Source organism: Geotrypetes seraphini, chromosome 2 (genome assembly GCF_902459505.1).
Source record: "Geotrypetes seraphini chromosome 2, aGeoSer1.1, whole genome shotgun sequence".
Taxonomy (NCBI): Eukaryota; Metazoa; Chordata; class Amphibia; order Gymnophiona; family Dermophiidae; genus Geotrypetes; species Geotrypetes seraphini.
The window spans coordinates 109,061,521-109,084,417 of record NC_047085.1 but is presented as its reverse complement, the minus strand read 5'-3'; the positions used below and the strand labels follow the sequence as shown (position 1 = coordinate 109,084,417).

General features: G+C 42.1%; 11 non-coding genes across 11 annotated transcripts; all 11 read right to left on the bottom strand.

Annotated features, from left to right (window-relative positions):
* Positions 1–3,468: 3,468 nt before the first annotated feature.
* TRNAA-CGC lies at positions 3,469–3,541 on the bottom strand. Its single transcript has one exon. It is a non-coding gene; the product is annotated as a tRNA-Ala (tRNA).
* Positions 3,542–6,085: 2,544 nt separating this feature from the next.
* Positions 6,086–6,158, bottom strand: TRNAA-CGC. The gene has a single exon. It is a non-coding gene; the product is annotated as a tRNA-Ala (tRNA).
* A 1,617-nt stretch (positions 6,159–7,775) lies between these two features.
* Positions 7,776–7,848, bottom strand: TRNAA-CGC. The gene has a single exon. It is a non-coding gene; the product is annotated as a tRNA-Ala (tRNA).
* Positions 7,849–10,392: 2,544 nt separating this feature from the next.
* TRNAA-CGC lies at positions 10,393–10,465 on the bottom strand. Its single transcript has one exon. It is a non-coding gene; the product is annotated as a tRNA-Ala (tRNA).
* A 1,617-nt stretch (positions 10,466–12,082) lies between these two features.
* Positions 12,083–12,155, bottom strand: TRNAA-CGC. Its single transcript has one exon. It is a non-coding gene; the product is annotated as a tRNA-Ala (tRNA).
* Positions 12,156–14,699: 2,544 nt separating this feature from the next.
* On the bottom strand, positions 14,700–14,772 carry TRNAA-CGC. Its single transcript has one exon. It is a non-coding gene; the product is annotated as a tRNA-Ala (tRNA).
* Positions 14,773–17,696: 2,924 nt separating this feature from the next.
* Positions 17,697–17,769, bottom strand: TRNAA-AGC. Its single transcript has one exon. It is a non-coding gene; the product is annotated as a tRNA-Ala (tRNA).
* A 3,010-nt stretch (positions 17,770–20,779) lies between these two features.
* TRNAA-UGC lies at positions 20,780–20,852 on the bottom strand. The gene has a single exon. It is a non-coding gene; the product is annotated as a tRNA-Ala (tRNA).
* Positions 20,853–21,320: 468 nt separating this feature from the next.
* TRNAA-AGC lies at positions 21,321–21,393 on the bottom strand. The gene has a single exon. It is a non-coding gene; the product is annotated as a tRNA-Ala (tRNA).
* Positions 21,394–21,703: 310 nt separating this feature from the next.
* Positions 21,704–21,776, bottom strand: TRNAA-UGC. Its single transcript has one exon. It is a non-coding gene; the product is annotated as a tRNA-Ala (tRNA).
* Positions 21,777–22,245: 469 nt separating this feature from the next.
* On the bottom strand, positions 22,246–22,318 carry TRNAA-AGC. Its single transcript has one exon. It is a non-coding gene; the product is annotated as a tRNA-Ala (tRNA).
* Positions 22,319–22,897: the final 579 nt, after the last annotated feature.

Here is a 22,897-nt window from a genome sequence, read left to right as displayed (position 1 = left end):
GCGAACGCTCTACCACTTGAGCTAATTCCCCTGACTCATTTTGCTGTGTTGCGCACAAAGCAGATGCTGGGTTAATTACAATCCTGACGTTTTACCACATGATCCTTGACAGATTTCTGCACACCCCATATCAGAAAACCTCAATTCCAGACTACTTTCTAAGGACTTTCAGCCTTTTTACTCATTCTCACCCTCCACCAAAAACAGCATCTTTCCAGATTTCCAAATATCCTATGGAAACTACAGGCTTCAGTGTTTAGAAGCTGAAAATTACTGCTTTAGCATGCTTTTCTAGATCCCACACCTTTCCTTTGTAAGACCTAAAGTAGCAAAAGGATCCATGGAGAATGTGGGCATCGATCCCACTACCTTTCACATGCTAAGCAAGCGCTCTACCACTTGAGCTAATTCCCCTGACTCAGTTTTCTGTGTTGCGCACAAAGCATATGCTGGGTTAATTACAATCCTGACGTTTTACCACATGATCCTTAACAGATTTCTGCACACCCCATATCAGAAAACCTCAATTCCAGACTACTTTCTAAGGACTTTCAGCCTTTTTACTCATTCTCACCCTCCACCAAAAACAGCATCTTTCCAGATTTCCAAATATCCTATGGAAACTACAGGCTTCAGTGTTTAGAAGCTGAAAATTACTGCTTTAGCATGCTTTTCTAGATCCCACTCATCTCCTTTGTAAGACCTAAAGTAGCAAAAGGATCCATGGAGAATGTGGGCATCGATCCCACTACCTTTCACATGCTAAGCAAGCGCTCTACCACTTGAGCTAATTCCCCTGACTCAGTTTTCTGTGTTGCGCACAAAGCATATGCTGGGTTAATTACAATCAGTGTTCCCGCTAAGTTGCGCTGGGGTGCGCTGGCGCACAAAATATTACCTCGCAGCGCACAAGTTTCTCGTCACAGCGCACACAGTGTAGAGCACAGTTCTTCAACCGCCGGTCCGCAAACAAAATCTTGCCGGTCCGCGAAGGATTCGGTCCCCGCCGCAACGAAAGGCCGGCGTCAGCTGACTTGCAACTTCCTGTTGCAGTCGCTGTGCCGGGACTCCTGCCTTCGCCGGGACTCCTGCCTTCCACCGCGTTTGCCTCCTGCTTTGTCTCCGCACCTCCAGACCAGCAGCGGCAGCTGTGTATGCTTTTAACTTCGGCACAGAGCTGCCCCTAATCAATAGTTTAGCGCGGTTTCATAAGGCAGCCTCGGGGCCTTTGCTAGGCCGGCCCACATCGCATCATCGAAGCGGGCCGGCTATCAAAGGCCCCGAGGCTGCCTCATGAAACCGCGCTAAACTATTGATTAGGGGCAGCTCTGTGCCGAAGTTAAAAGCATACAGAGCTGCCGCTGCTGGTCTGAACTCTTGGGCCGCTGAAGGAGGGCAAAAAGCAGCTGTCCTGGAGGTTTCCCTTCCTCTCGCCTTTACAGGTTCCTTTTTTCCACCTTTTTTTTTTTCCTTCAAACGGCAACGGGCCCCAGCATCGACATCAATCAAGTAAGTTCCACTGTCAATCAAGCGGTTCTGCTCGGCCAAAGCTTCCCCTGTGACATGAGCCACCCTCAGGGGAAAGAAAGTGACCCACAAAGGTGAGGGGAAGGGGGGCAGATGATGGAAGTTGGGGGGGGGGGGAGAGAGAGAGAGAGAGAGAAGGGGCAGATGATGGAATGGAGGAGATGAGAGAGAGAGAGAAGGGGACAGATGATGGAAGTGAGAAGAAGGGAGAGAGAGCAGAAGGCAGATGGATGTCAGTTGAGAAGGGAGAGCAGATGCTGAATGGAATTGGGGAAAGAACACATACTGGATGGAAGGAGGAGATAAATAAAGGGGGAAGAAAATAGTAAGATAATGGAGGGGTGAGGGAAAGGGGTGACAAGCTGTGTGTAGACACAGTGAAAAGAGGGAAACGGGACTAAATAGTAAGAAAGAATTTAATTTAGATGGAGGCAGAAAATAGAGAAGGAAGACCAGAGAAGAAAAGGGAAGAGAGAGCAGAGAATGATCAGATCTGAGTGGAGGAAATGAGAAGAGAGATATGCTAAAAACCACAGGGGGGAGGGAAGGATAGAGATGCCAGACCATGAGGGGAACAGAAGGAAGATGATGGATGCTAGACCAAATTGGGGGGTGGGGGGGGGGGAAGGAGGAGAGATGGCAGGGAAAGACAGACAGTGAATGGAAGGGGCAGATGCTGGACTGAAGAGACAGAGAAGGTTATCATGCTGCTGTACCGGGCCATGGTACGCCCTCACCTGGAGTACTGCGTCCAGCACTGGTACTTTAAGAAGGACACGGTACTACTCGAAAGGATCCAGAGAAGAGCAACTAAAATGGTTAAGGGGCTGGAGGAGTTGCCGTACAGCGAAAGATTAGAGAAACTGGGCCTCTTCTCCCTTGAGCAGAGGAGATTGAGAGGGGACATGATAGAAACATTCAAGGTACTGAAGGGAATAGACTTAGTAGCTAAGGCAGGGAGAACGAGAGGGCACTCTCTAAAGTTGAAAGGGGATAGATTCCATACAAACGTAAGGAAGTTCTGTGGTAGAAAGCAACATATTTATTTGGCTCATAACTTGCTGGCGCCCGATATTTTTAGCTCACAGTGAAAAAAGTTTGCTCACAACACCCGCCCGCTTAGAGGGAACACTGATTACAATCCTGCCGTTTTACCACATGATCCTTAACAGATTTCTGCACACCCCATATCAGAAAACCTCAATTCCAGACTACTTTCTAAAGACTTTCAGCCTTTTTACTCATTCTCACCTTCCACCAAAAACAGCATCTTTCCAGATTTCCAAATATCCTATGGAAATTACAGGCTTCAATGTTTAGAAGCTGAAAATTACTGCTTTAGCGTGTTTTTCTAGATCTCACTCCTCTCCTTTGTAAGACCTAAAGTAGCAAAAGGATCCATGGAGAATGTGGGCATTGATCCCACTGCTTTTTGTATGCAAAGCGTGCACTCTACCTTTTGTGCTAATTCCCATCTTCCTTGAAGCAGTTCAGAAGATGAAAAAGGATGATATGCTGAGCCTAGCCTAACTGCTTCTCTGTGCAGAACCAAAATCACTATCTCAATCTAGTTTCATTGAAAAAGAGAAGAAGCATGCTGTCAAGTCCGCTGACCATTTTTCACCTGCCTGCTGTAGTACAGTCACAACTCTTCAGTGATTTGTGCTCTTGTATATGATAAAAGGGGTGTGAAACTAGGAGAAAGGGAAGAACTGATGAATTAGGGCCTCTTCTGCTATTTCCTCTTTAGCTCACACTGATCCTTTTCACAGCCAACCAAAGGCTAAAAGATCACTTTTTGTCCTTATTAAATCCAGGAACTTCCAAATACAGGATACCTTTAAGCATTACAAGTGCTTCCTTTCAACCTGACTAGGTAGTTGCATATCCACCAGCATGTCAAACTTTATATTTCAGCTCTTTGGTTGCAGAAAAAAAAAATGGAGAATGTGGGCATCGATCCCACTACCTCTCACATGCGAAGCGAGCGCTCTACCACTTGAGCTAATTCCCCTGACTCATTTTGATGTGTTGCGCACAAAGCAGATGCTGAGTTAATTACAATCCTGACGTTTTACCACATGATCCTTAACAGATTTCTGCACACCCCATATCAGAAAACCTCAATTCCAGACAACTTTCTAAGGACTTTCAGCCTTTTTACTCATTCTCACCCTCCACCAAAAACAGCATCTTTCCAGATATCCAAATATCCTATGGAAACTACAGGCTTCAATGTTTAGAAGCTAAAAATTACTGCTTTAGTGTGCTTTTCTAGATCCCACTCCTCTCCTTTATAAGACCTAAAGTAGCAAAAGGATCCATGGAGAATGCGGGCATTGATCCCACTGCCTCTTGCATGCTAAGCAAGCGCTCTACCACTTGAGCTAATTCCCCTGACTCATTTTGCTGTGTTGCGCACAAAGCAGATGCTGGGTTAATTACAATCCTGACGTTTTACCACATGATCCTTGACAGATTTCTGCACACCCCATATCAGAAAACCTCAATTCCAGACTACTTTCTAATGACTTTCAGCCTTTTTACTCATTCTCACCCTCCACCAAAAACATCATCTTTCCAGATTTCCAAATATCCTATGGAAACTTCAGGCTTCAATGTTTAGAAGCTGAAAATTAGTGCTTTAGCATGCTTTTCTAGATCCCACTCCTCTCCTTTGTAAGACCTAAAGTAGCAAAAGGATCCATGGAGAATGTGGGCATTGATCCCACTGCCTCTCGCATGCAAAGCAAGCGCTCTACCATTTGAGCTAATTCCCCTCTTCCTTGAAGTAGTTCTGAAGATGAAAAAGGATGATATGCTGAGCCAAGCCTAACTGCTTCTCTGTGTAGAACCAAAATCACTATCTCAATCTAGTTTCATTGAAAAAGAGAAGAAGCATGCTGTAAAGTCCGCTGCCCATTTTTCACCTGCCTGCTGTAGTACAGTCAGAACTCTTCAGTGATTTGTGCTCTTGTATATGATAAAAGGGGTGTGAAACTATGAGAAAGGGAAGAACAGATGAATTAGGGCCTCTTCTGCTATTTCCTCTTGAGCTCACACTGATCCTTTTCACAGCCAACCAAAGGCTAACAGATCACTTTTTGTCCTTATTTAATCCATGAATTTCCATATACAAGATACCTATTAAGCATTACAAGTGCTTCCTTTCAACCTGACTAGGTAGTTGCATATCCACCAGCATGTCAAACTTTATATTTCAGCTCTTTGGTTGCAGAAAAAAAAAAATGGAGAATGTGGGCATCGATCCCACTGCCTCTCACATGCGAAGCGAGCGCTCTACCACTTGAGCTAATTCCCCTGACTCATTTTGCTGTGTTGCGCACAAAGCAGATGCTTGGTTAATTACAATCCTGACGTTTTACCACATGATCCTTAACAGATTTCTGCACACCCCATATCAGAAAACCTCAATTCCAGACTACTTTCTAAGGACTTTCAGCCTTTTTACTCATTCTCACCCTCCACCAAAAACAGCATCTTTCCAGATTTCCAAATATCCTATGGAAACTACAGGCTTCAGTGTTTAGAAGCTGAAAATTACTGCTTTAGCATGCTTTTCTAGATCCCACTCCTCTCCTTTGTAAGACCTAAAGTAGCAAAAGGATCCATGGAGAATGTGGGCATCGATCCCACTACCTCTCACATGCTAAGCAAGCGCTCTACCACTTGAGCTAATTCCCCTGACTCAGTTTTCTGTGTTGCGCACAAAGCATATGCTGGGTTAATTACAATCCTGACGTTTTACCATATGATCCTTAACAGATTTCTACACACCCCATATCAGAAAACCTCAATTCCAGACTACTTTCTAAGGACTTTCAGCCTTTTTACTCATTCTCACCCTCCACCAAAAACAGCATCTTTCCAGATTTCCAAATATCCTATGGAAACTACAGGCTTCAATGTTTATTAGCTGAAAATTACTGCTTTAGTGTGCTTTTCTAGATCCCACTCCTCTCCTTTAAAAGACCTAAAGTAGCAAAAGGATCCATGGAGAATGTGGGCATTGATCCCACTGCCTCTCGCATGCAAAGCAAGCGCTCTACCATTTGAGCTAATTCCCCTCTTCTTTGAAGCAGTTCAGAAGATGAAAAAGGATGATATGCTGAGCCTAGCCTAACTGCTTCTCTGTGCAGAACCAAAATCACTATCTCAATCTAGTTTCATTGAAAAAGAGAAGAAGCATGCTGTCAAGTCCGCTGACCATTTTTCACCTGCCTGCTGTAGTACAGTCACAACTCTTCAGTGATTTCTTCTCTTGTATATGATAAAAGGGGTGTGAAACTAGGAGAAAGGGAAGAACAGATGAATTAGGGCCTCTTCTGCTATTTGCTCTTGAGCTCACACTGATCCTTTTCACAGCCAACCAAAGGCTAAAAGATCACTTTTTGTCCGTATTAAATCCAGGAACTTCCAAATACAGGATACCTTTTAAGCATTACAAGTGCTTCCTTTCAACCTGACTAGGTAGTTGCATATCCAACCAGCATGTCAAACTTTATATTTCAGCTCTTTGGTTGCAGAAAAAAAAAAATGGAGAATGTGGGCATCGATCCCACTACCTCTCACATGCGAAGCGAGCGCTCTACCACTTGAGCTAATTCCCCTGACTCATTTTGATGTGTTGCGAACAAAGCAGATGCTGGGTTAATTACAATCCTGACGTTTTACCACATGATCCTTAACAGATTTCTGCACACCCCATATCAGAAAACCTCAATTCCAGACTACTTTCTAAGGACTTTCAGCCTTTTTACTCATTCTCACCCTCCACCAAAAACAGCATCTTTCCAGATATCCAAATATCCTATGGAAACTACAGGCTTCAATGTTTAGAAGCTAAAAATTACTGCTTTAGTGTGCTTTTCTAGATCCCACTCCTCTCCTTTATAAGACCTAAAGTAGCAAAAGGATCCATGGAGAATGTGGGCATTGATCCCACTATCTCTCACATGCTAAGCGAGCGCTCTACCACTTGAGCTAATTCCCCTGACTCATTTTGCTGTGTTGCGCACAAAGCAGATGCTGGGTTAATTACAATCCTGACGTTTTACCACATGATCCTTGACAGATTTCTGCACACCCCATATCAGAAAACCTCAATTCCAGACTACTTTCTAAGGACTTTCAGCCTTTTTACTCATTCTCACCCTCCACCAAAAACAGCATCTTTCCAGATTTCCAAATATCCTATGGAAACTACAGGCTTCAGTGTTTAGAAGCTGAAAATTACTGCTTTAGCATGCTTTTCTAGATCCCACTCCTCTCCTTTGTAAGACCTAAAGTAGCAAAAGGATCCATGGAGAATGTGGGCATCGATCCCACTACCTCTCACATGCCAAGCAAGCGCTCTACCACTTGAGCTAATTCCCCTGACTCAGTTTTCTGTGTTGCGCACAAAGCAGATGCTGGGTTAATTACAATCCTGACGTTTTACCACATGATCCTTGACAGATTTCTGCACACCCCATATCAGAAAACCTCAATTCCAGACTACTTTCTAAGGACTTTCAGCCTTTTTACTCATTCTCACCCTCCACCAAAAACATCATCTTTCCAGATTTCCAAATATCCTATGGAAACTACAGGCTTCAATGTTTAGAAGCTGAAAATTACTGCTTTAGCATGCTTTTCTAGATCCCACTCCTCTCCTTTGTAAGACCTAAAGTAGCAAAATGATCCATGGACAATGTGGGCATTGATCCCACTGCTTTTTGTATGCAAAGCGTGCACTCTACCTTTTGTGCTAATTCCCATCTTCCTTGAAGCAGTTCAGAAGATGAAAAAGGATGATATGCTGAGCCTAGACTAACTGCTTCTCTGTGCAGAACCAAAATCACTATCTCAATCTAGTTTCATTGAAAAAGAGAAGAAGCATGCTGTCAAGTCCGCTGACCATTTTTCACCTGCCTGCTGTAGTACAGTCACAACTCTTCAATGATTTGTGCTCTTGTATATGATAAAAGGGGTGTGAAACTAGGAGAAAGGGAAGAACAGATGAATTAGGGCCTCTTCTGCTATTTGCTCTTGAGCTCACACTGATCCTTTTCACAGCCAACCAAAGGCTAACAGATCACTTTTTGTCCTTATTTAATCCAGGAACTTCCAAATACAGGATACCTTTTAAGCATTGCAAATACTTCCTTTCAATCTGACTAGATAGTTGCATATCCACCAGCATGTCAAACTTTATATTTCAGCTCTTTGATTGCAGAAAAAAAAAATGGAGAATGTGGGCATCGATCCCACTACCTCTCACATGCGAAGCGAGCGCTCTACCACTTGAGCTAATTCCCCTGACTCATTTTGATGTGTTGCGCACAAAGCAGATGCTGGGTTAATTACAATTCTGACGTTTTACCACATGATCCTTAACAGATTTCTGCACACCCCATATCAGAAAACCTCAATTCCAGACTACTTTCTAAGGACTTTCAGCCTTTTTACTCATTCTCACCCTCCACCAAAAACAGCATCTTTCCAGATTTCCAAATATCCTATGGAAACTACAGGCTTCAATGTTTAGAAGCTGAAAATTACTGCTTTAGTGTGCTTTTCTAGATCCCACTCCTCTCCTTTGTAAGACCTAAAGTAGCAAAAGGATCCATGGAGAATGTGGGCATTGATCCCACTGCCTCTCGCATGCAAAGCAAGCGCTCTACCATTTGAGCTAATTCCCCTCTTCCTTGAAGTAGTTCTGAAGATGAAAAAGGATGATATGCTGAGCCAAGCCTAACTGCTTCTCTGTGTAGAACCAAAATCACTATCTCAATCTAGTTTCATTGAAAAAGAGAAGAAGCATGCTGTAAAGTCCGCTGCCCATTTTTCACCTGCCTGCTGTAGTACAGTCACAACTCTTCAGTGATTTGTGCTCTTGTATATGATAAAAGGGGTGTGAAACTAGGAGAAAGGGAAGAACAGATGAATTAGGGCCTCTTCTGCTATTTCCTCTTGATCTCACACTGATCCTTTTCACAGCCAACCAAAGGCTAACAGATCACTTTTTGTCCTTATTTAATCCATGAATTTCCATATACAAGATACCTATTAAGCATTACAAGTGCTTCCTTTCAACCTGACTAGGTAGTTGCATATCCACCAGCATGTCAAACTTTATATTTCAGCTCTTTGGTTGCAGAAAAAAAAAAATGGAGAATGTGGGCATCGATCCCACTGCCTCTCACATGCGAAGCGAGCGCTCTACCACTTGAGCTAATTCCCCTGACTCATTTTGCTGTGTTGCGCACAAAGCAGATGCTTGGTTAATTACAATCCTGACGTTTTACCCCATGATCCTTAACAGATTTCTGCACACCCCATATCAGAAAACCTCAATTCCAGACTACTTTCTAAGGACTTTCAGCCTTTTTACTCATTCTCACCCTCCACCAAAAACAGCATCTTTCCAGATTTCCAAATATCCTATGGAAACTACAGGCTTCAGTGTTTAGAAGCTGAAAATTACTGCTTTAGCATGCTTTTCTAGATCCCACTCCTCTCCTTTGTAAGACCTAAAGTAGCAAAAGGATCCATGGAGAATGTGGGCATCGATCCCACTACCTCTCACATGCTAAGCAAGCGCTCTACCACTTGAGCTAATTCCCCTGACTCAGTTTTCTGTGTTGCGCACAAAGCATATGCTGGGTTAATTACAATCCTGACGTTTTACCACATGATCCTTAACAGATTTCTGCACACCCCATATCAGAAAACCTCAATTCCAGACTACTTTCTAAGGACTTTCAGCCTTTTTACTCATTCTCACCCTCCACCAAAAACAGCATCTTTCCAGATTTCCAAATATCCTATGGAAACTACAGGCTTCAGTGTTTAGAAGCTGAAAATTACTGCTTTAGCATGCTTTTCTAGATCCCACTCCTCTCCTTTGTAAGACCTAAAGTAGCAAAAGGATCCATGGAGAATGTGGGCATCGATCCCACTACCTCTCACATGCTAAGCAAGCGCTCTACCACTTGAGCTAATTCCCCTGACTCAGTTTTCTGTGTTGCGCACAAAGCATATGCTGGGTTAATTACAATCCTGACGTTTTACCATATGATCCTTAACAGATTTCTACACACCCCATATCAGAAAACCTCAATTCCAGACTACTTTCTAAGGACTTTCAGCCTTTTTACTCATTCTCACCCTCCACCAAAAACAGCATCTTTCCAGATTTCCAAATATCCTATGGAAACTACAGGCTTCAATGTTTAGAAGCTGAAAATTACTGCTTTAGTGTGCTTTTCTAGATCCCACTCCTCTCCTTTAAAAGACCTAAAGTAGCAAAAGGATCCATGGAGAATGTGGGCATTGATCCCACTGCCTCTCGCATGCAAAGCAAGCGCTCTACCATTTGAGCTAATTCCCCTCTTCTTTGAAGCAGTTCAGAAGATGAAAAAGGATGATATGCTGAGCCTAGCCTAACTGCTTCTCTGTGCAGAACCAAAATCACTATCTCAATCTAGTTTCATTGAAAAAGAGAAGAAGCATGCTGTCAAGTCCGCTGACCATTTTTCACCTGCCTGCTGTAGTACAGTCACAACTCTTCAGTGATTTCTTCTCTTGTATATGATAAAAGGGGTGTGAAACTAGGAGAAAGGGAAGAACAGATGAATTAGGGCCTCTTCTGCTATTTGCTCTTGAGCTCACACTGATCCTTTTCACAGCCAACCAAAGGCTAAAAGATCACTTTTTGTCCGTATTAAATCCAGGAACTTCCAAATACAGGATACCTTTTAAGCATTACAAGTGCTTCCTTTCAACCTGACTAGGTAGTTGCATATCCAACCAGCATGTCAAACTTTATATTTCAGCTCTTTGGTTGCAGAAAAAAAAAAATGGAGAATGTGGGCATCGATCCCACTACCTCTCACATGCGAAGCGAGCGCTCTACCACTTGAGCTAATTCCCCTGACTCATTTTGATGTGTTGCGAACAAAGCAGATGCTGGGTTAATTACAATCCTGACGTTTTACCACATGATCCTTAACAGATTTCTGCACACCCCATATCAGAAAACCTCAATTCCAGACTACTTTCTAAGGACTTTCAGCCTTTTTACTCATTCTCACCCTCCACCAAAAACAGCATCTTTCCAGATATCCAAATATCCTATGGAAACTACAGGCTTCAATGTTTAGAAGCTAAAAATTACTGCTTTAGTGTGCTTTTCTAGATCCCACTCCTCTCCTTTATAAGACCTAAAGTAGCAAAAGGATCCATGGAGAATGTGGGCATTGATCCCACTATCTCTCACATGCTAAGCGAGCGCTCTACCACTTGAGCTAATTCCCCTGACTCATTTTGCTGTGTTGCGCACAAAGCAGATGCTGGGTTAATTACAATCCTGACGTTTTACCACATGATCCTTGACAGATTTCTGCACACCCCATATCAGAAAACCTCAATTCCAGACTACTTTCTAAGGACTTTCAGCCTTTTTACTCATTCTCACCCTCCACCAAAAACAGCATCTTTCCAGATTTCCAAATATCCTATGGAAACTACAGGCTTCAGTGTTTAGAAGCTGAAAATTACTGCTTTAGCATGCTTTTCTAGATCCCACTCCTCTCCTTTGTAAGACCTAAAGTAGCAAAAGGATCCATGGAGAATGTGGGCATCGATCCCACTACCTCTCACATGCCAAGCAAGCGCTCTACCACTTGAGCTAATTCCCCTGACTCAGTTTTCTGTGTTGCGCACAAAGCAGATGCTGGGTTAATTACAATCCTGACGTTTTACCACATGATCCTTGACAGATTTCTGCACACCCCATATCAGAAAACCTCAATTCCAGACTACTTTCTAAGGACTTTCAGCCTTTTTACTCATTCTCACCCTCCACCAAAAACATCATCTTTCCAGATTTCCAAATATCCTATGGAAACTACAGGCTTCAATGTTTAGAAGCTGAAAATTACTGCTTTAGCATGCTTTTCTAGATCCCACTCCTCTCCTTTGTAAGACCTAAAGTAGCAAAATGATCCATGGACAATGTGGGCATTGATCCCACTGCTTTTTGTATGCAAAGCGTGCACTCTACCTTTTGTGCTAATTCCCATCTTCCTTGAAGCAGTTCAGAAGATGAAAAAGGATGATATGCTGAGCCTAGACTAACTGCTTCTCTGTGCAGAACCAAAATCACTATCTCAATCTAGTTTCATTGAAAAAGAGAAGAAGCATGCTGTCAAGTCCGCTGACCATTTTTCACCTGCCTGCTGTAGTACAGTCACAACTCTTCAATGATTTGTGCTCTTGTATATGATAAAAGGGGTGTGAAACTAGGAGAAAGGGAAGAACAGATGAATTAGGGCCTCTTCTGCTATTTGCTCTTGAGCTCACACTGATCCTTTTCACAGCCAACCAAAGGCTAAAAGATCACTTTTTGTCCTTATTTAATCCAGGAACTTCCAAATACAGGATACCTTTTAAGCATTGCAAATACTTCCTTTCAATCTAACTAGATATTTGCATATCCACCAGCATGTCAAACTTTATATTTCAGCTCTTTGGTTGCAGAAAAAAAAAATGGAGAATGTGGGCATCGATCCCACTACCTCTCACATGCGAAGCGAGCGCTCTACCACTTGAGCTAATTCCCCTGACTCATTTTGATGTGTTGCGCACAAAGCAGATGCTGGGTTAATTACAATTCTGACGTTTTACCACATGATCCTTAACAGATTTCTGCACACCCCATATCAGAAAACCTCAATTCCAGACTACTTTCTAAGGACTTTCAGCCTTTTTACTCATTCTCACCCTCCACCAAAAACAGCATCTTTCCAGATTTCCAAATATCCTATGGAAACTACAGGCTTCAATGTTTAGAAGCTGAAAATTACTGCTTTAGTGTGCTTTTCTAGATCCCACTCCTCTCCTTTGTAAGACCTAAAGTAGCAAAAGGATCCATGGAGAATGTGGGCATTGATCCCACTGCCTCTCGCATGCAAAGCAAGCGCTCTACCATTTGAGCTAATTCCCCTCTTCCTTGAAGTAGTTCTGAAGATGAAAAAGGATGATATGCTGAGCCAAGCCTAACTGCTTCTCTGTGTAGAACCAAAATCACTATCTCAATCTAGTTTCATTGAAAAAGAGAAGAAGCATGCTGTAAAGTCCGCTGCCCATTTTTCACCTGCCTGCTGTAGTACAGTCACAACTCTTCAGTGATTTGTGCTCTTGTATATGATAAAAGGGGTGTGAAACTAGGAGAAAGGGAAGAACAGATGAATTAGGGCCTCTTCTGCTATTTCCTCTTGAGCTCACACTGATCCTTTTCACAGCCAACCAAAGGCTAACAGATCACTTTTTGTCCTTATTTAATCCATGAATTTCCATATACAAGATACCTATTAAGCATTACAAGTGCTTCCTTTCAACCTGACTAGGTAGTTGCATATCCACCAGCATGTCAAACTTTATATTTCAGCTCTTTGGTTGCAGAAAAAAAAAAATGGAGAATGTGGGCATCGATCCCACTGCCTCTCACATGCGAAGCGAGCGCTCTACCACTTGAGCTAATTCCCCTGACTCATTTTGCTGTGTTGCGCACAAAGCAGATGCTTGGTTAATTACAATCCTGACGTTTTACCACATGATCCTTAACAGATTTCTGCACACCCCATATCAGAAAACCTCAATTCCAGACTACTTTCTAAGGACTTTCAGCCTTTTTACTCATTCTCACCCTCCACCAAAAACAGCATCTTTCCAGATTTCCAAATATCCTATGGAAACTACAGGCTTCAGTGTTTAGAAGCTGAAAATTACTGCTTTAGCATGCTTTTCTAGATCCCACTCCTCTCCTTTGTAAGACCTAAAGTAGCAAAAGGATCTATGGAGAATGTGGGCATCGACCCCACTACCTCTCACATGCTAAGCAAGCGCTCTACCACTTGAGCTAATTCCCCTGACTCAGTTTTCTGTGTTGCGCACAAAGCATATGCTGGGTTAATTACAATCCTGACGTTTTACCACATGATCCTTAACAGATTTCTGCACACCCCATATCAGAAAACCTCAATTCCAGACTACTTTCTAAGGACTTTCAGCCTTTTTACTCATTCTCACCCTCCACCAAAAACAGCATCTTTCCAGATTTCCAAATATCCTATGGAAACTACAGGCTTCAGTGTTTAGAAGCTGAAAATTACTGCTTTAGCATGCTTTTCTAGATCCCACTCCTCTCCTTTGTAAGACCTAAAGTAGCAAAAGGATCCATGGAGAATGTGGGCATCGATCCCACTACCTCTCACATGCTAAGCAAGCGCTCTACCACTTGAGCTAATTCCCCTGACTCAGTTTTCTGTGTTGCGCACAAAGCATATGCTGGGTTAATTACAATCCTGACGTTTTACCATATGATCCTTAACAGATTTCTACACACCCCATATCAGAAAACCTCAATTCCAGACTACTTTCTAAGGACTTTCAGCCTTTTTACTCATTCTCACCCTCCACCAAAAACAGCATCTTTCCAGATTTCCAAATATCCTATGGAAACTACAGGCTTCAATGTTTAGAAGCTGAAAATTACTGCTTTAGTGTGCTTTTCTAGATCCCACTCCTCTCCTTTAAAAGACCTAAAGTAGCAAAAGGATCCATGGAGAATGTGGGCATTGATCCCACTGCCTCTCGCATGCAAAGCAAGCGCTCTACCATTTGAGCTAATTCCCCTCTTCTTTGAAGCAGTTCAGAAGATGAAATAGGATGATATGCTGAGCCTAGCCTAACTGCTTCTCTGTGCAGAACCAAAATCACTATCTCAATCTAGTTTCATTGAAAAAGAGAAGAAGCATGCTGTCAAGTCCGCTGACCATTTTTCACCTGCCTGCTGTAGTACAGTCACAACTCTTCAGTGATTTCTTCTCTTGTATATGATAAAAGGGGTGTGAAACTAGGAGAAAGGGAAGAACAGATGAATTAGGGCCTCTTCTGCTATTTGCTCTTGAGCTCACACTGATCCTTTTCACAGCCAACCAAAGGCTAAAAGATCACTTTTTGTCCGTATTAAATCCAGGAACTTCCAAATACAGGATACCTTTTAAGCATTACAAGTGCTTCCTTTCAACCTGACTAGGTAGTTGCATATCCAACCAGCATGTCAAACTTTATATTTCAGCTCTTTGGTTGCAGAAAAAAAAAAATGGAGAATGTGGGCATCGATCCCACTACCTCTCACATGCGAAGCGAGCGCTCTACCACTTGAGCTAATTCCCCTGACTCATTTTGATGTGTTGCGAACAAAGCAGATGCTGGGTTAATTACAATCCTGACGTTTTACCACATGATCCTTAACAGATTTCTGCACACCCCATATCAGAAAACCTCAATTCCAGACTACTTTCTAAGGACTTTCAGCCTTTTTACTCATTCTCACCCTCCACCAAAAACAGCATCTTTCCAGATATCCAAATATCCTATGGAAACTACAGGCTTCAATGTTTAGAAGCTAAAAATTACTGCTTTAGTGTGCTTTTCTAGATCCCACTCCTCTCCTTTATAAGACCTAAAGTAGCAAAAGGATCCATGGAGAATGTGGGCATTGATCCCACTATCTCTCACATGCTAAGCGAGCGCTCTACCACTTGAGCTAATTCCCCTGACTCATTTTGCTGTGTTGCGCACAAAGCAGATGCTGGGTTAATTACAATCCTGACGTTTTACCACATGATCCTTGACAGATTTCTGCACACCCCATATCAGAAAACCTCAATTCCAGACTACTTTCTAAGGACTTTCAGCCTTTTTACTCATTCTCACCCTCCACCAAAAACAGCATCTTTCCAGATTTCCAAATATCCTATGGAAACTACAGGCTTCAGTGTTTAGAAGCTGAAAATTACTGCTTTAGCATGCTTTTCTAGATCCCACTCCTCTCCTTTGTAAGACCTAAAGTAGCAAAAGGATCCATGGAGAATGTGGGCATCGATCCCACTACCTCTCACATGCTAAGCAAGCGCTCTACCACTTGAGCTAATTCCCCTGACTCAGTTTTCTGTGTTGCGCACAAAGCATATGCTGGGTTAATTACAATCCTGACGTTTTACCACATGATCCTTAACAGATTTCTGCACACCCCATATCAGAAAACCTCAATTCCAGACTACTTTCTAAGGACTTTCAGCCTTTTTACTCATTCTCACCCTCCACCAAAAACAGCATCTTTCCAGATTTCCAAATATCCTATGGAAACTACAGGCTTCAGTGTTTAGAAGCTGAAAATTACTGCTTTAGCATGCTTTTCTAGATCCCACTCCTCTCCTTTGTAAGACCTAAAGTAGCAAAAGGATCCATGGAGAATGTGGGCATCGATCCCACTACCTCTCACATGCTAAGCAAGCGCTCTACCACTTGAGCTAATTCCCCTGACTCAGTTTTCTGTGTTGCGCACAAAGCATATGCTGGGTTAATTACAATCCTGACGTTTTACCATATGATCCTTAACAGATTTCTACACACCCCATATCAGAAAACCTCAATTCCAGACTACTTTCTAAGGACTTTCAGCCTTTTTACTCATTCTCACCCTCCACCAAAAACAGCATCTTTCCAGATTTCCAAATATCCTATGGAAACTACAGGCTTCAATGTTTAGAAGCTGAAAATTACTGCTTTAGTGTGCTTTTCTAGATCCCACTCCTCTCCTTTAAAAGACCTAAAGTAGCAAAAGGATCCATGGAGAATGTGGGCATTGATCCCACTGCCTCTCGCATGCAAAGCAAGCGCTCTACCATTTGAGCTAATTCCCCTCTTCTTTGAAGCAGTTCAGAAGATGAAAAAGGATGATATGCTGAGCCTAGCCTAACTGCTTCTCTGTGCAGAACCAAAATCACTATCTCAATCTAGTTTCATTGAAAAAGAGAAGAAGCATGCTGTCAAGTCCGCTGACCATTTTTCACCTGCCTGCTGTAGTACAGTCACAACTCTTCAGTGATTTCTTCTCTTGTATATGATAAAAGGGGTGTGAAACTAGGAGAAAGGGAAGAACAGATGAATTAGGGCCTCTTCTGCTATTTGCTCTTGAGCTCACACTGATCCTTTTCACAGCCAACCAAAGGCTAAAAGATCACTTTTTGTCCTTATTTAATCCAGGAACTTCCAAATACAGGATACCTTTTAAGCATTACAAGTGCTTCCTTTCAACCTGACTAGGTAGTTGCATATCCACCAGCATGTCAAACTTTATATTTCAGCTCTTTGGTTGCAGAAAAAAAAAAATGGAGAATGTGGGCATCGATCCCACTACCTCTCACATGATAAGCGTGCGCTCTGCCACTTGAGCTAATTCCCCTGACTGATTTTGATGTGTTGCGCACAAATCAGATGCTGGGTTAATTACAATCCTGACGGTTTACCACATGATCTTTAACAGATTTCTGCACACCCCATATCAGAAAACCTCAATTCCAGACTACTTTCTAAGGACTTTCAGCCTTTTTACTCATTCTCACCCTCCACCAAAAACAGCATCTTTCCAGATTTCAAAATATCTTATGGAAACTACAGGCTTCAGTGTTTAGAAGCTGAAAATTACTGCTTTAGCATGCTTTTCTAGATTCCACTCCTCTCCTTTGTAAGACCTAAAGTAGCAAAAGGATCCATGGAGAACGTGGGCATTGATCCCACTGCCTCTTGTATGCAAAGAGTGCACTCTACCTTTTGAGCTAATTCCCATCTTCCTTGATGTAGTTCAGAAGATGAAAAAGGATGATATGCTGAGCCTAGCCTAACTGCTTCTCTGTGCAGAACCAAAATCACTATTTCAATCTAGTTTCATTGAAAAAGAGAAGAAGCATGCTGTCAAGTCCGCTGACCATTTTTCACCTGCCTGCTGTAGTACAGTCACAACTCTTCAGTGATTTGTGCTCTTCTATATGATAAAAGGGGTGTGAAACTAGGAGAAAGGGAAGAACAGATGAATTAGGGCCTCTTCTGCTATTTGCTCTTGAGCTCACACTGATCCTTTTCACAGCCAACCAAAGGCTAAAAGATCACTTTTGTCCTTATTTAATCCAGGAACTTCCAAATACAGGATACCTTTTAAGCATTGCAAATACTTCCTTTCAATCTGACTAGATATTTGCATATCCACCAGCATGTCAAACTTTATATTTCAGCTCTTTGGTTGCAGAAAAAAAAAATGGAGAATGTGGGCATCGATCCCACTACCTCTCACATGCTAAGCGAGTGCTCTACCACTTGAGCTAATTCCCCTGACTCACTTTGCTGTGTTGCGCACAAAGCAGATGCTTGGTTAATTACAATCCTGACGTTTTACCACATGATCCACCCCCAGAGACCCAAATATAGAAAAAAACGTAAAAAAATGTTTTCGAACGTTCACATGTTGTTATAGGAGGCTTGTGATCCCTAAATCAGTGTTTTTATTTTTTATTTTGACATTTTAGTAACTTTTGGGGAGGATGTTGTAAAATTGCAACGCTGGGCCTGTAAGGTAGCAGAATTTCAATAGTGTCACTCTCTCTCTGAACACATGTAAGGAATAATTAAAAGTTTATTTGTACTTTACAGCTTATAAAGACCCACCTAAGTTTATGTATATACACAACAACAATAGTATAATAAAGAAAAAAGTAATTTTTATTATCAATTTAATACAAAAAATGAGTATCATATAAAAACGCAAATTTTTCCCTGTGAAGCGCCCATTGACTTCTATCAGCGGTAATCAAGAAATTTCGTGTTTTTGCACAAAAAATTTCATGTTAGCGCAAATACGGGTAAAAACGGCCACGCTATGAAATAGCACTTGTGCTATCTTCATAGCACGGTTTTGTGAATCGAGCCCTATATGTGCATGTTTTATTTGTTCATTTATTCAGTTATGGTAGTTCCAAAAACAGTTATTTTGCTCTGAAAAGCACAGGCGAACATTGCACTTCCTGCAAAGTGTTTTGGTATAGCCTTTTGCACAGTGTCGGCACCGTCCTCTATCGGCTTTGATGAGAAAATGTCCAATCATGTCCTTGCAAACTTCCTTTGGAGGGTGTGCATTTGACTTTTTGGCTGTCATGGCAGCTGAAGAACCTCCATCATCTGTAAACTGCCTCTTTTGGGAAGTCAAGGTGCCCCCTCTTGATGAAACTGGGCTTGCAGATGGTCGCCCTCGCTTTGACACTGACCCAGCCGTTCCGATCAGGATAAGAGAAGATGCCAACTGGGCCTGAAACATTCTCCTGTTTAGCATCTGTTTCTTTGGGATATCCAAAGCTTTGCAGTCCCTTTTGTACAGGAGCCAAGCATTGATCACAGCTAGGTTAATGGTGTGCCAGAAGATGTAAAGGTACCAGCGGTAGGACTTCAGTGGAAACTTGTATTTTGCTGCAAATGAGTCTAACAAATCCACTCCGCCCATGAATTTATTATAGGCAGCCACGATATAAGGCCTCTCAACTTCAACAAATCTTTTGGCAGTTTTGTCCCAGCGTTGAATCTTCTCCACTGGTTGTGGGCCAGCAAAGGAAGACACAAGTGTAACCTGTCTGTTGTCAAACCATTTCACAGCACAAATGTTGTGATTTGACTCCACTCTGACATCAAAGCTTCCTCTTCCCTTTTTCTTCAAGCTTTTCTCATCCTCAAGATTACAGTTTGGAAGGCGCACTTGTCTGGCTGTTCCTGTGTAATGAATTCCACAATCCAGCAGCCTAACTATCAATGGGATGCTGGTGAAAAAGTTGTCTGCATAGATCTTGTAGTTGTGACTATGTGGAAGTGTGGAAGCAAGTTTCATCACAACATCCCCTGATAGTCCAAGTTCAGATCTTGCCCGTATTCCATTCACACTGCCTTGGTACACATCAAAATCACAAAGTATACCAGAGATTCCAGTCCTTGCCCACAGCTTGAACCCCCATGGGTTTGGCTTGCCACGCATGTACTGTTTGATGCTGCTGAATTTCCCCCTGAAAGGGATCATCATTTCATCAACAGAGTTATGTTCTTCAGGGACCACTTTTAGGCATTTCTCTCTGAAAGCATCAAGCCATGGTCTGAGTTTCCAGAGTTTGTCACTTTTTTGTTCCATCTCAGACACGGTTAGATTGTTCACAAAATGTAATGATGTCAACAGAGACTGGAATCTGTTTCGTGACATTACATCAGCGACAGGACTGTATCTTGTGTCTGCTTCCCAGTACATACGGACTCCAGGCATTTGGACAAGACCCATCTTCAGATACATGCCAATCATCTGCTCTATTTCCTTTGTGTTTGTGTTTATAGATGATCCTTTCTTCTGAAAACTGTACTGATTTGTGTTATCTGCCAGAGCGTTGATCATATCTTCTGTCACAAACTTCTGAAAGTACTCCAGTGGTGTGCAGAGGGAATGGACATCATTACTCCAAAGCAGGCAACAGGGTTGTATGACTTCATGGCCAGATAAACAGACCTATTTACACATTCAACCATCCAATGGTGTTGCAGAACTGAACAATAGGTTCTATTAGTAATGTACATGAAGTTTTAAAAAGAAAAAAAATGGGGGAGGGTTTATTTTGTAGCCTTAAATGTGATGTTGTAATATTACAACACTGGGTCTCAGGGGAGTGCAGACAAAACCTTGCTATCACTTTGACCCACTGTTGTAAAATTACAACATAGAAATAACCAGCTCTAAATCTCTTAAAATCAGTATATTCAATGATGTCATAAAATCTGCATGATCTACACATATTAATGATCACATAAAAAAATATTTCAAGCTTTTTACTTACTTTAGTCCTGATGTATCCCGTCCAAAACAACAAGATGATATACTCCAAAGCAGGCAACAGGGTTGTATGACTTCATGGCCAGATAAACAGACCTATTTACACATTCAACCATCCAATGGTGTTGCAGAACTGAACAATAGGTTCTATTAGTAATGTACATGAAGTTTTAAAAAGAAAAAAAATGGGGGAGGGTTTATTTTGTAGCCTTAAATGTGATGTTGTAATATTACAACACTGGGTCTCTGTGAGTTAACAGATTTCTGCACACCTCATATCAGAAAACCTCAATTCCAGACTACTTTCTAAGGACTTTCAGCCTTTTTACTCATTCTCACCCTCCACCAAAAACAGCATCTTTCCAGATTTCCAAATATCCTATTGAAACTACAGGCTTCAATGTTTAGAAGCAGAAAATTACTGCTTTAGAGTGCTTTTCTAGATCCCACTCCTCTCCTTTGTAAGACCTAAAGTAGCAAAAGGATCCATGGAGAATGTGGGCATTGATCCCACTGCCTCTCGCATGCAAAGCGAGCGCTCTACCATTTGAGCTAATTCCCCTCTTCCTTGAAGCAGTTCTGAAGATGAAAAAGGATGATATGCTGAGCCAAGCCTAACTACTTCTCTGTGCAGAACCAAAATCACTATCTCAATCTAGTTTCATTGAAAAAGAGAAGAAGCATGCTGTAAAGTCCGCTGCCCATTTTTCACCTGCCAGCTGTAGTACAGTCAGAACTCTTCAGTGATTTGTGCTCTTGTATATGATAAAAGGGGTGTGAAACTATGAGAAAGGTAAGGACAGATGAATTAGGGCCTCTTCTGCTATTTCCTCTTGAGCTCACACTGATCCTTTTCACAGCCAACCAAAGGCTAACAGATCACTTTTTGTCCTTATTTAATCCATGAATTTCCATATACAAGATACCTATTAAGCATTACAAGTGCTTCCTTTCAACCTGACTAGGTAGTTGCATATCCACCAGCATGACAAACTTTATATTTCAGCTCTTTGGTTGCAGAAAAAAAAAATGGAGAATGTGGGCATCGATCCCACTACCTCTCACATGCTAAGCGAGCGCTCTACCACTTGAGCTAATTCCCCTGACTCATTTTGCTGTGTTGCGCACAAAGCAGATGCTGGGTTAATTACAATCCTGATGTTTTACCACATGATCCTTAACAGATTTCTGCACACCCCATATCAGAAAACCTCAATTCCAGACTACTTTCTAAGGACTTTCAGCCTTTTTACTCATTCTCACCCTCCACCAAAAACAGCATCTTTCCAGATTTCCAAATATCCTATGGAAACTACAGGCTTCAATGTTTAGAAGTTGAAAATTACTGCTTTAGCATGCTTTTCTAGATCCCACTCCTCTCCTTTGTAAGACCTAAAGTAGCAAAAGGATCCATGGAGAATGTGGGCATTGATCCCACTGCCTCTCGCATGCAAAGCGAGCGCTCTACCATTTGAGCTAATTCCCCTCTTCCTTGAAGCAGTTCTGAAGATGAAAAAGGATGATATGCTGAGCCAAGCCTAACTGCTTCTCTGTGTAGAACCAAAATCACTATCTCAATCTAGTTTCATTGAAAAAGAGAAGAAGCATGCTGTAAAGTCCGCTGCCCATTTTTCACCTGCCAGCTGTAGTACAGTCACAACTCTTCAGTGATTTGTGCTCTTGTATATGATAAAAGGGGTGTGAAATTAGGAGAAAGGGAAGAACAGATGAATTAGGGCCTCTTCTGCTATTTCCTCTTTAGCTCACACTGATCCTTTTCACAGCCAACCAAAGGCTAACAGATCACTTTTTGTCCTTATTTAATCCATGAATTGCCATATACAAGATACCTATTAAGCATTACAAGTGCTTCCTTTCAACCTGACTAGGTAGTTGCATATCCACCAGCATGTCAAACTTTATATTTCAGCTCTTTGGTTGCAGAAAAAAAAAAATGGAGAATGTGGGCATCGATCCCACTACCTCTCACATGCTAAGCGAGCGCTCTACCACTTGAGCTAATTCCCCTGACTCATTTTGATGTGTTGCGCACAAAGCAGATGCTGGGTTAATTACAATCCTGACGTTTTACCACATGATCCTTAACAGATTTCTGCACACCCCATATCAGAAAACCTCAATTCCAGACTACTTTCTAAGGACTTTCAGCCTTTTTACTCATTCTCACCCTCCACCAAAAACAGCATCTTTCCAGATTTCCAAATATCCTATGGAAACTACAGGCTTCAGTGTTTAGAAGCTGAAAATTACTGCTTTAGCGTGCTTTTCTAGATCCCACTCCTCTCCTTTGTAAGACCTAAAGTAGCAAAAGGATCCATGGAGAATGTGGGCATTGATCCCACTGCCTCTCGCATGCAAAGCAAGCGCTCTACCATTTGAGCTAATTCCCCTCTTCCTTGAAGCAGTTCTGAAGATGAAAAAGGATGATATGCTGAGCCAAGCCTAACTGCTTCTCTGTGCAGAACCAAAATCACTATCTCAATCTAGTTTCATTGAAAAAGAGAAGAAGCATGCTGTAAAGTCCGCTGACCATTTTTCACCTGCCTGCTGTAGTACAGTCACAACTCTTCAGTGATTTGTGCTCTT